The 12,916-nt window shown below is 38.0% G+C and overlaps 1 long non-coding RNA gene across 1 annotated transcript in view; it reads left to right on the top strand.

The window, feature by feature from the left end:
• The window catches only part of LOC118018777, a 37,315-nt gene that overhangs the window by 12,886 nt on the left and 11,513 nt on the right, over positions 1–12,916 (top strand). The window contains exon 3 of the long non-coding RNA XR_004681478.1: positions 2,550–2,788. This is a non-coding gene — a long non-coding RNA (uncharacterized LOC118018777). The remainder of the gene's footprint in view (positions 1–2,549; positions 2,789–12,916) is intronic.

Genomic DNA, 12,916 nt, shown 5'->3' with positions numbered 1-12,916 from the left:
TTCCTTCCTTCCTTCCTTCCTTCCTTCCTTCCTTCCTTCCTTCCTTCCTTCCTTCCTTCCTTCCGCCCTCCCTCCCTCCCTCTCGCCCTCCCTCCTTCCCTTCCTCCTTCCTTCCCTCCCTCCCTCCCTCCCTTCTTTTAAAGAATTTTTTTCTTGACCTTAGTTATGCCTAGAGGTCAACTACTTAAAACAATTCAACTTTTTTTCTTTGGATCCTGATACCTATTTAATAAACTTTGAATTTATTTTCTTCCTTTTCATGACCAACTCTTCAATAAATAGTCTACGCTCACTCTCATTTTTCTATTATCTGTTTTGTTTGTAAACTTTGGAAGGGAATTTTAGCCTCCTGAATCTGCTTGTGGGAAGGTCATTAGTGACCTCTTTCCAGTGAAAATCAATGGCCTTTTAAAAACCCTCACCCTCTTGGGCTATTCAGCTGCATGTGATTCTGTTTAGAACCCCTTCCTTGAAAACCTCTTACCCATCTTTTGTGTGGCACCATAACATCCTCACTTTTGTCTTCTTTTCCCTTCCACATCCCAGTCATTGGAGTTTCTCAAGAATTAGTCTTTCACTTTCTCTTCTCTTTTATACACTAATTTCTCCACAGAGTTTCATCTACTGAGAGTTTATACCATAACCTTGATGATGAAAAATATCAAGTCTACCTTTGTGCTCTGAGTTTTTAACTTGTATCTCACCTCCATATTTCAAAGCACCTAGAAACCCTGCTATCTTCCTGTCCTTCAGCAAGTTAAGTGCAATTGTCATGCCTTTTTTGGGCTTTACTATTTTCTAGCCAATAAGATTTCTTCCTTTTCTATATTTCTTTTAGGCTGTACCATTCAGTTTAGTATCTGCCTTAAACTGTTTGAAAACCACTATTATATGTAGCTTCTATGTACTTTGAGAATAGTACTCAGATTGATATTTCTTATGTCAAACTTAAGTACTTGATAATTAATTACTGTGTCTACTTTTTACAAATGTCAGTGTTGTGGATCAAACACAAAACATAGGTGAACATCAGAGTAGAAATAGTTTTACCTCCTAAAGTGGCGTACTAGTTATTTAGGAATTTGTGTTTATTGTCAAGCTAAGTTTATTTAATAATATTAAGAGGCATAATTAGAATATGAGATTTAAGTGTATTAAATATTGAGGGTTGTATGAAACAAACATACTAAACAAATGTGTTTCCTCTTTTCAAAAATTATTTGGCACTGGAACTTAATATCATATGTTTCTTCATAACCCTGGTTAAGAAACGAATAGGAATTTTTTTTTCTGGAAATTAGAATGGGATATTTAGCAAACATTTTCTGACTTGCAATTTGGAGACTGCAATTAATTCTCAATATAATTTACTTTAATTAAAATCCACTCCAATCTGGTTTGTGTAGCTAATGAGGAAAAAATCCATGAGTGGCAAGTTTTATGTTGAAAAAATATTTTGGGGCACCTGGGTGGCTCAGTTGGTTAAGCGACTGCCTTCGGCTCAGGTCATGATCCTGGAGTCCCGGGATCAAGTCCCGCATCGGGCTCCCTGCTCGGCAGGGAGTCTGCTTCTCCCTCTGACCCTCCCCCCTCTCATGCTCTCTCTATCTCATTCTCTCTCTCAAATAAATAAATAAAATCTTTAAAAAAAAAAAAAAAAGAAAAAATATTTTGTTTTGTTTGGTATTGAGCTAAGCTTTCCTAAACTTTCATGTTTTTGATTTGAAAAGATCCAAACTAAATCTCAAATAAACTGTAGATTTAGTAAACAAACAAACAAACAAACAAAATGACCTCCCTGATACAAATCCACACAAAAAGGAAACGATTTTTCATTGCTTTGAACAAAAGGATTATTTCCCTTATTTCTAAGCTAGTATTCCGTTGCCAGTATCAGAAAATACATAGACTTGCTTGTGTACTGTCTGGTTAAAAAAGGACTAAGATTCTATTCTGGACAAGGTCATTTGGAAGGCCTCTTGTTGGTGGTCAAACAGTAATTATGATACTATTTAGGGCTATATGTTGGAATATTGAAAGCTCAATTTGAATTCTTGTTAGCAGCTGAGTCACTGCAGGATCTCTCAAGTGACTTTTATTTTTGCACCTTGATTTTCTCTATCACAATTCAAAGGGGGAATTTTGATCAGAAAATATAATAAATTGCTTAATAATGAGAAAAATTTGAAGACAGAAAAAGGGGAAAAAACCCCCCCAAAACTAATAAGGTCTTGTTAGGAATTTTGCCAGCTAAGAGATGAAGGCCAAAAGTGGGTAAGTTAACAACTGAGACAGTTGGACAACACCAGTATTTTATGTGAGTCTATCCAAAAGAAATATGTCTCCAAGATGGCATATTTCTGGCCCCAGGTACCAGCTTTATTTGATGCTTTGCTATTGTGCTTTCATTTATTCACTTCTTTAGGTCTATCAAACAGATGTGTACTAAATTAAATACCATCTATGGGATAGAGTGCTAGTGATTGGTGCTACCGGTAAAGTGTGTGATGGTGTTACTTGCTAAATTCTTCTCTTTCATCCTCACCCAGGCCTTATTCCAAGATGGGAGCCATCTTGTGGGTTAATATTTTGGAGATTGTGGGATCCATGGAATTTGCAGTACTGGGAAAATGTGCTTCTGGCTTTTGAACCCATCATCCTATTTCCTTTGTTGCTTTTATGCTACTGGAAACAGCAAGGAATTCAGGACTAAGAGGCAGAGCTTGGGAGAGTCTGCAACTTATTTTGAATAACTTTGGCTCCGCTGGAGAAGGAGGAGATGACCAATGTGAGTTCCACTTGTGTGTTTGGAGGGGGTGGGGGGTCTGCTGCCAAGACTATGCTTAACAGTTTTGTGGTATATGTTTAGGTGGTAGCTGAGATTTAGAAGATGGGAGACTCAAAAGAAAGTAGGCACAACCCTGTTTTAATATTTTTCCCTACTCTCATGAATCGCCTGTGTTAGTCCCTTTCAATTCATGGGGTAATCTTTAAAAGACCACAGAAGGAATGGGTTTATAGGTGGGTCAATTCTTTTCAAGAAGAGATTTTTATTCCACTTGTACTTTTCTCTGTATCTTGTCTTCTTTCTCTCTCTTTCCTTCCTTTTGTTGTTACGCTCTGTGTACCTTCAAAGATCTATTCCTTTTATTTATAAAAAATTTAAGAACTTTAGAGGTTTATAAATAAGCATAAAAATGAACAATAGAATGTTTCTCCTTTTATAGTTAGGTTTATGAAAATATAGAGGAAAATGACTTGGTTGGAAATAGATTGATTCTATGAAGCTAAGATAGGAAGGGCAGAAGAGAAGAGAATTTCCATGGCATTTTATATAAAGTCCAAGTTATTTCCCTAGGGACTTGTCAGGTCTGAAGGATATTTTCTACATAGGGAGGAGACTGACTGCTATACAATTGGTAACCTCCTAGGGTGTGTCCCCAGGCCATACCTACTTCTCTAGGCTTCTCTGACCTAGTGTAAGTTATAATCAGAGGGGAATTTCCTTATTTGAAGTCTTGTCACTTCAGTGACTTTCTAAGTAGAAATGGGAGAACCCAGAAAAGTTTTCAAAAAAGTTTTAGTTCTTCCTGGAAATTACGTGTTTTTTTTTTTTCTTCCTTCCTATATGTCATTTGGATGTGAGGAACTCTTATTGCCTTTGGAATAAATATGAAACAGTTCTCTGGAAAAGTGAACTTGATTTTGGAAGAATATTCCCTTTTTTCTCTAGTGCCTTCACAATAAAATGTATGTTCAATATAACTGAGGAGAAAGACTACAAACGTTGCTTTTTATTCATGTGTATGTATTAAGTATAATGAAGGTAAAATTTGGGTACTTAAGAATATAAAATCAACACACTCTTCAATTTTCTTACTACTTAAAAAAAGTGTATACTATGGACAGCTATCTAGAAATTTACTTCAAATTTCCACTGACTATCTTACGTAGTAACAGATACTATCATATTCCTTTTCTAAAAGGTAAAAAAGGAAAGTGACAAAGAACAATGTTTCATGGGCCACTGATTAAAGGACTCAACAAGATTGTGTCTAGTGGGTGTGTGGGTGTATAAGAGTGAGTGAGACAGAGAGAGAGAGAGAAGAGAACATAGAGGTGTTTGGTGGGATAGAATATTTGTCATAGTAATTTAAAAAATTCTATAGCTATGTTTTTATTTCCTATGATACATGAGTAAGTTCTGGTCACAAACTTTTAACTCAATTTATTATTTAGATTTGATTTTTGTGTTTCCCTTTAACTAAGTGTCAAGATGATCACTCTGTTGGCTAAAAAGGATTTGACAAAATTAAGATAATTATTTATAATAATATTAGATCAATGAATTAGACCAGAATCATCCTCTCAAAGGTTTTAAAGTGGTCGAAATTAAATCTATTCAAACATTGTGCCATAAAATAATGAAAAACAGACTGGTTAAAGGGACAGTATCAAGATAGATACATTTAAAATGTGAAACTATTCTCTTCATATTGAAATATCCATTAATACTTATGTTTTCATATAGGAAAACCAATTTCCCAGAATAGTTCTTTTTCTGATTTTTAAAGTGTTAGCTATTAGGGCATGAAACTGACCTCATTTTTGATGCCCATAAGTATGTAACATGTTAATAAACTCAGGCATCACTTTTCTTCCTTTCTAGTTTAACTCTTGAATTAAAAATTTTTTCCATACTGATTGCTGATTGATCCCAGCATACTTCTGTGCCTAGCATGAGTTTTGAGGCTTTGCAATATTTTCCAATGTAATTTAATATAAATAGAAAGTTTACTTGTAAGTCCCTTGATGTTTGGGATTAATATGTAGCACAATGTTTGGCCCATAATAGATACTCAGTAAGTGTTTGTTGAAAGAATGAAATTTTCAAATTGACTATTCTGGATGGATTGGCTAGCTTGAATTTGCTCCCTGAAAATTATATTTTCTAAGTTTATATACTATTTTGTAACTTTCTGCTTTAAGTCATAACTAAGCCTAGGCCTCTTAAGTACAGATGTACCTGAACCAATCCATCACCAATTCTACAAAAATTATTGAAGAAGTTGTCCAAAGATTATTCCTTTGGATAAGTATATCACATATTAGTTGGTATTCAAATTATATAGTAATCCACACATAAAAATTAAACTTTACAAAGAATGCAAAATTAAAAGTGAAAACAAAATATCCAACCTTACTACACATGACTTGCTGAATTGAGAATGCAGACAAGCTACTGTGGGGTCAATGTACTTACCAAGGTCAGGTTCAATTAGCAGCCAACACCATAAGCCCTGCACTTAGAGTGCTGATTAGATGGACATACCCATCACCAACTCCATAAAATGCTTGCGGGCTCTAGGAACCCCAGACACATATTAAAGAAGAGGATGTTAACTTATAAAAGAGCAACTGGACTCCTGTATTCCCCTCTATTTCTATATAGAGGTGATGTTTGTGGTGAATAAAGCCTTAACATCCATAAACATCCAAATAATTCCAATAAGCTATTTAAAATTTATACTTGCTAGGCACTTCCAGAATACTTGTAATGTTTTAGATCCTGATCTGGATTACAATTACTTGAGGGGTTCAGTTCATAAAAATGTATCAAGCTTTACACTTTTGGTGTGTGCACTTTTCTGTATGCATACTATACTTCAATAAAAGATTTTTCTTAAAATTCAAAAAAACCCTTATACTTTCTAGATTATGGAAATGAACAACTTTTCCTGGAACATTATCTACTGTTTCAGGACAGATAAAATAATCAAATGTCTTAGAGATGCAGTATTACACCTCCTGGATTTTTTGTTTTCTCTTAATCGATGAACCTGTGACTTGTCTACTATAGAATGCTCCGAATCTTCTTGTAGGTTATAGAATTCAAGGAGATTATAAATATCACTCACTCACTCACTCATTCCTTAAATCATTCACCAAATATTGAGAGTCTCAATAGGCTTGTACCGAGGGTAGAGAAATAAAACAAACAACCCCCCCAAATCCCACACACCTATATAAACGAACAAAACCATAAGTAGCTTGTCTTCATAGGATGAACATAAAAAAGTTCTTATACATAAAAAAAGTTATTATGAAGGAAAAGCGTAATGCACTGTCATCAGATATAAAAGTTGGAAGGAACAAATAAGGAAAAGAGAAGTACACAGCCTCCTGGTGTGTGTGTGTGTGTGTGTGTGTGTGTGTCTATTTCGAGCCATTCCATGCACCTAGAATGCCCCCTTCAAGGGTACATCACTGACCACAGCCCCACTCCCCTGCTGGGCTCAGGGCCCCATCACTGCTCTCTTCCAGCCTTCTCTGTCCTTGTTTATAGTTCCTTAGTTGACTTCCCCATGTTATTAGAAATTATCTCTTCATGTGTTTGTTTCTATTAGTGAATCATATGCTTCATGAGGGCAGTGACAAATACTATTTATCTTTCAGTTGGTAACAATTTAATTGAACAAGTAGGTTAATTGATTTGCTGAAGGTTGAATTTTTTGGAGCAGGCATGATAAAGAGAGGAAAAGCTTTACTTTTGGGTGGGGGTCAGGAAACTGAATTCTACTCTTGGGCTGCCTGCCACTCACAAGTTTGTTGTGGGAGCTGGAAAAGATATGTCATGAACTTGGGTGGCTGCTTTGGGCACTGGGTTGTGGCCGAGGCTCTTTGTACTCTGCATCTCTTCCTCTTAACCCACCTCTGATTTCAGCCACAGCTTTGAGGGACACACCCTGGGAGTTCAGATTCACCTGCTGGCAGCTGTCTTATTTTCATGGGAATTGGCTCAAAGAAGTATAGATTGGGAGTGGCAGGGATTTCTGGGAGCAGTCCTTAACTGGGAGCAGTCTAACTAAAGATGATGGGAAGCTGTTGGAGTAATGCTTCCTTCTCCATTTCCTTGGAAGGGATGATTCGGAGAGGTACTGGTTTTCTTTGCAGAGGGCCTGGCAGAATCAAATTCTCTATGAAAATGCAGCTCTGTATTTCCTTCTCTCTTTCTCTTCTCACTCTCCCACTCCCTCATTTCTACTTCCTGGTATCTCATCCCAAATAAACCACCTGTACCCAGGTTCAAGTCCCCATCTTAGGCTCTGCGATCAGGGAGACTCAAACCGAGACACCTGCATTAAGTAAGTGGTGGAGGTAACTAAACACTAAGTGGCCAGTGCTTTTCTGCTCCAGGTTTCTACATAACACCCAACATGATTTCTCTACCAGCCGACACACACTTCCTTATTTATAATTAGGTCCAGCCAAGGACAACTTGACTGATACTTTTTGTTTTAGAATATCTGTCTTCTATTTGCTATGTAAGATTTATGTCATTTTAATATTTGTCTTATTTATTGACAGGGAACCCTGGATAGGAAACATGCACAAACCCATGTAATAGCCTAAGGGATAAGCTCACCCAGCTCCACTTGGAAACCTTTATAATGATCAATGGCAGATACTATAAGTTGTAAGATTTCAAGAACCCTCAAGAAGAAAAATGTGAGCTAAGGGTTCCCAAGATCTTTAGCCTTCTGAAGTCAAAACTCTGGCCTTTCAGATGCAAATCCAATAACTGAGCCCCGCCTGCACAAATGCACTAAATGATGCAGTCAGTCTAATACCTTGTCTCTTATTTCCCCGGGGTAGGGGAGTGGAGGACAATGGGTACAAGATACTCTCTTCTCATGTATTCTCCCATTTGCTCTTCCTGTTTCCCTTTCATTCACTCTGGATCTGCCATCCTGCTGTACCTGTCTCCTGCCCACACCAGTTCATTCAAAGCCACAGACAGTCACCTGTCCTCTGTTTTTCCTTTGTATCTCCAGCCCAGACCTGCTACAGAGAACTTTACATAAAGGCTTGGTGAAAGTGGCAAGGAATTACAGCACACTTCAGTAAACAGCTTAAGTTCGAATAAGTGAATAACCTTTTCTCAAGTTCCTCAGTCATTTCTGCTCTGGGGGACTCTTACCTTATTATACTTCTTTTTGGGTCCCTGACCTGCTGTCATTTTTGTGGGTCTACTCTTTCACTTTAGGGTCTTCCCCCCTTTACTCCTAGTCCCCAAATTCATCTTCCACCCATTTCAAAGAAAACCTCTCAAAACGGACATTATCACTGCATGTGCAATTTACTGATAATTTGTTCAGTGGAAGAATTTAGCTTCTTTTTTTCTAACCTCCTCATTCCAGACTCTGCCCCAGACTTTGCCTTTTGAAATCCCAGTCTGTCGTCTGAAACAAAATGCCAGTTTGCAGTGCATATTTAGCAATCCAAGAATTGTTAGAAACTTTGGAAATCACAGCTTTTCTTTAACTATTTAAAGGTCAAATTCTTAGGTGGTTTCAAGGTCGAAGCATTACTCATAGCACCCAGCCAGGGGCTTTTGTTAAAGGGAGGAGGATAGGAGTAGACTTTGTTACCCTGCCCCAGAATAGAAAATCCAAGGGTCAGATTCACCCTATCTGTCCGTTCTCATGGCCAGATACAGCTCCAACTGCCTAATTTGGGCTGTGGTCCCATTGACAACCCTACACTATGTCTCTGGAGGCTGTCTCAGGTTCACTTCATGGGAAGGGATCAGAACTAAGAGTGAACTGGGAAATTATTAGAGTCAGGAAAGGAGTTTTTAATTTACACAACTTCTGCCAAAAATCGTATCTTTGAATTGGGCTTGGGATGCAGAATTGACTGCCCTCTGGGCTGCATTGTGGAGCCAATATTTTTTTCCCAAAATTCAGCAAGCCAGACTCTAAGACTCTAAGGATGGGTGAGATGGGTAAAGCAGAGAACTGATGGGTGCTTAGTGGTGTTATTCTGATCTTCAGATTCTTTTTCTGAGTACTCTTCCAGCGCCATTCTCTTTCTCCTTCCTTTCTGGGACTCAGTGACACACAAGTTAGATACTCAGTTATAGTTCCACAGGTCCCTGATGTGTCTCCACCTCCCCTCCCCCCACCCCCAGCCAATTTGCTGTTTTCAGAATGGAAAATTTCTATTATTCTCTCTTCAAGTTCACTGATTCTTTACTCTGTCCTCTCTATTCTGCTGCTGAGACCATTCATTAATTTTTTGTTCTTGTGTTATATTTTTCAATTCTAAAATTTCCATTTGATTCTTCTTTATATTTTCTGTCTTTGCTGAGACTTTCTATTTTTTTCATTTATTTCAATCATGTTTATAATTGTTTGTTGGAGCATGTTTGTTGGATTCCTGTTTTAACATCCTTGTCAGATATTTCTAACCTCCCTGTCATCTAGGTGTTGGTGTTTGTTGATTACGTCACTTCATTCACATTGAGATTTTCCTGGTTCTTGGTAGGATGAATGATTTTTGATTAAAACATAGATGTCTAGATCTTATTTAAATCTGTTATAGGCCTCTTCTGGCTCAGAACTGGTAGGTGAAGGGGGGTACTGCCAAATGACAGCAAGGTGGGGTGGAAATCCATGCTTCCCATTGGCAACTGGAGAAGAGGTGATCCTCATTACTGCTGGGTATGGGTGTGGGTGGAAGCTCAGGCTTTTTGCTAGGTCTCTGCTGATACTGCCCTAGCTTGGAGGGGCATGAGTGCCTTGTTACTTCTCCTCACATGGCCTCCACCAACACCACAAGGATGAGGATGTCCTTCTTACCACTAGGTAGTGATGAAAGTTCTGATTTTCTTCTAGGCCACCCCTGACACAATCCAGTGGGGTGAGGGAGGAGCAGGGATGGAAATCCAGCTTCCCCACTGACAATTCAGGGATGGGGTTGGGTGGGGGTTGGGAGCTGGCATAGTGAAGAGCCCTGCCCCAATATGGGTCTTCTCTGATATCACGCTAGTGGAAGGGTTGGGGTGCTTCATTAGCGCCTGGCAAGGGTGAAAGTCTGTGTACCCCACTTGGCCTTTGCTGGTGAGAGTAAGGTTGGGGGCTGGGAACAGTTTTCTCTGTGGTATTTAGCTAGAGCAGGATGGTTATTTTAGAAAAGTTTTCTTTCTGATTGGGATGCTCCTTTTGGATAATGGGAGCAGGTTTATTTTACTTTAGATTTTTTTTTTTTAAGGTGCCTGTTGGTGTTTCTTAAGGTGCCTATTGGTGTTTCTGGTTTACTGGCTTTTCCAGAAAGCAGTCTGGAATAACTGAAGCAAAGAAAACCCAAAACCAAAACCCCAAACCCAAAAACCTAGAGAACTTACCACTGTGTCTTTCCATGGGTCTCAAAATCTCTAGCCAGACCTTATGTTCTCTCCATCTTTCAGAGTCTTCTTATGTTGATTTTATGTCCCAGTTTGTTTGTTTATTTATGCTCTAGTTAGCAGAAGGAATAGGGAAAAGTACTCCAACTCCAGTTTTCCAGAAGTAGAAATCTCTCTGATGTCAAGATAGAGTAGCTTGAGGCTTTGCCCAACACTACCCTATCCAGCCAACCTTTGAGGTTTTAGAGGCTCAGTCGGTTCTCATGAGACTCTCACTTTTGGTTACCTGCTTTGGTCTTAATACTGAACCACTCTGAGCAGTATGTGGCTGTGTAAGAGGTGTGCTTCCTCCTGCCCAGGCTGCTACCATGTTGTAAACCCATTCCCCTACACCACCCTGATATGCTTATGTATGTATCTTCTCATTTGCTTCTCCTAAGTCCTTCCCAATGTCAATAAATGTCTGCAGTCTGTTGAGAAACTCAATAAAAATTCTCTATAGTCTGTAGAATGAGTAACAAAGGGATAAAAATAATCTCATTATGCTCTAATTTGACATGCTCTAATATTTGTTCAGGTCAAATTTAAATTTATCATTTAGTGATTTTATTTTTAAATGGGCTTATTTGAATTGTCCAAAACACCTATTTTCTCAAAAGAAAAAAAGTTTGATTTTCTTTATAAGAAAACTATTGTGTATGTGCTATATTGCTGAATAGTAGAGAAAGACTAAATGATATTAAAAATAATGGGTTAAATGAAAAAAAATCTCAGCTTCAATACTGTGTCTGTCTTGTTAGAGAATTGCTTGTGTAATTTTAATTCCACATGCCTCCATATTTGCCATCTGTTTCTTCCTGGCATTGAGAGTCAAGAAAGGCCAGACAGAAAGTATCTGAAATAAAATGGTTACTAATGCAGAAAGTGTGTTTAACCCTAGAACCCTATTATCAATTAAACTAATATTATGGCTTCATGATTTTCTTTCAAAAATAATTTTCCCCCTCTAAACTGTCTTGAACAAGCTACTTCTTGCTACCAGCCATGTCTCAAGGGATGTGTTCTGACTGGAAATTTTGAGCTTCTATAAAAGTGTTTATTAAATTTTTGAGTAATTGCATTTAATACCAACAATAAGCAATCATCATTTTCATGTTTGTTGAGCAATTGCTCCTTGTTGAACCACAAACTTTGGCTACAAAATTCAGAATAAAGGGCAAAGTACAAGAAGTTCTTTGCATGGATAAAGCAGATACTAAGAAACAAATAAACCAACCAATCAACCAAACAAACCTCAACTAAAAACAAATCGAACATGAAAATAGCATTAGAACAAGTCCAATACACCTGGGGGGAAAATAAATCATAACAACAGTGTATATTAAACACAATTCTTTTCTGAAGAGTTTATGGTCTACCTTTTCTCTGCTTTATGCATCTTTTCCCTTTTAAACTTAGGATGGTTCAAGGGGAAGAGAGATGATATATTGTTTTTACTTTTCCTTCACTTACAAAGGAAACCTGAGAGTGTGGAAGTATCTTCTGGACACATATTCTCCAATTACCTGTCCAGTGAGGGGAAATCCCTTCTCAGGATCATGTCTGTCTAAACTAGAGCAGGGGCAGAGAACTGCTCCCACTTTGATGCAAGGTTATTATTATTATTATTATTATTATTATTATTTTATTATTATTATTTTTTGCTAGCTTCAATTGTTGGAGAGTCTTTTCCTATATGGAGCCGAATTGTTCCTCTGTGATCTAGTTTGGTCACAGGGAGTAATTCTAGGCTCTATTCCATATGATAGGCTTTAAACGCTTTTTTCGTCTGTAGGTTAAATATTCTCGAGTTCTTCAAGGATCCTTTTTGAGAATTCTTCTAGACATTGTAGCATCATAACAACCCTCTTCTTTTAATGTTACCTATGTTTATAAATGTACCTGCTAAAATGTGATTAGAAAGTCACAACTTAAGAAAATTTCAATTCAGTTCAATTCAGGGAATAGTTATCAAGCACTTTTTTTTTTTTAGATTTTTATTTATTTATTCATGAGAGACAGAGAGAGAGAGAGAGAAGCAGTCTCCCAAGGAGCAGGGAGCCCGATGCGGGACTCGATCCCAGGACCCTGGGATCATGACCTGAGCCGAAGGCAGACGCTCAACCATCTGAGCCACCCAGGCGCCCTTATCAAGCACTTTTGATGTGCCAGATACTCTGTTGGGCCCTGGGGCTGTGATAGTGAAACGACCATCTATCCTCCTAAAGATCACAGTTAGCAAAGACAGATATTCAATAAATAATTACAACTGTGATGAGTGTTATGGAAGAGGATGTAAAGTTGTCTAAAGTAAGGGGGATTTAATTAATCCTGGAGAGTCATGGAAGGCTTCTATGATGAGGAGACGTTTAAGTGAAGACTTGAAGCATGAGTAGAAATTAGCTGAGATAATAGAGGTTCAGGCCATGGAAGTGGTACAGGAGGAAGCTTGCAGGTTCCCAAAGTCCAAGGGAAGACACTTTTTAAGAAGAGGATTTCAAGTTCTCATGTCAGTTGGGTGGCCGCCACCATTAGGTAAAGGAGAACTCCACTGTTCAGAAAGGAGCAAGCCCTGGACTTTTCTGTCTGTGTCATGCTACCTAGCTTACACAATGATTCCTCTACTTATTTACAGCATGGTCTTTCTTTCTTTCTTTCTTTCTTTCTTTCTTTCTTTCTTTCTTTCTT

The sequence above is a fragment of the Mirounga leonina genome, unplaced genomic scaffold (assembly GCF_011800145.1).
Source record: "Mirounga leonina isolate KUSES-001 unplaced genomic scaffold, KU_Mleo_1.0 Mir_172, whole genome shotgun sequence".
Lineage (NCBI taxonomy): Eukaryota > Metazoa > Chordata > Mammalia > Carnivora > Phocidae > Mirounga > Mirounga leonina.
This window is presented reverse-complemented; position numbering and strand designations above follow the sequence as displayed.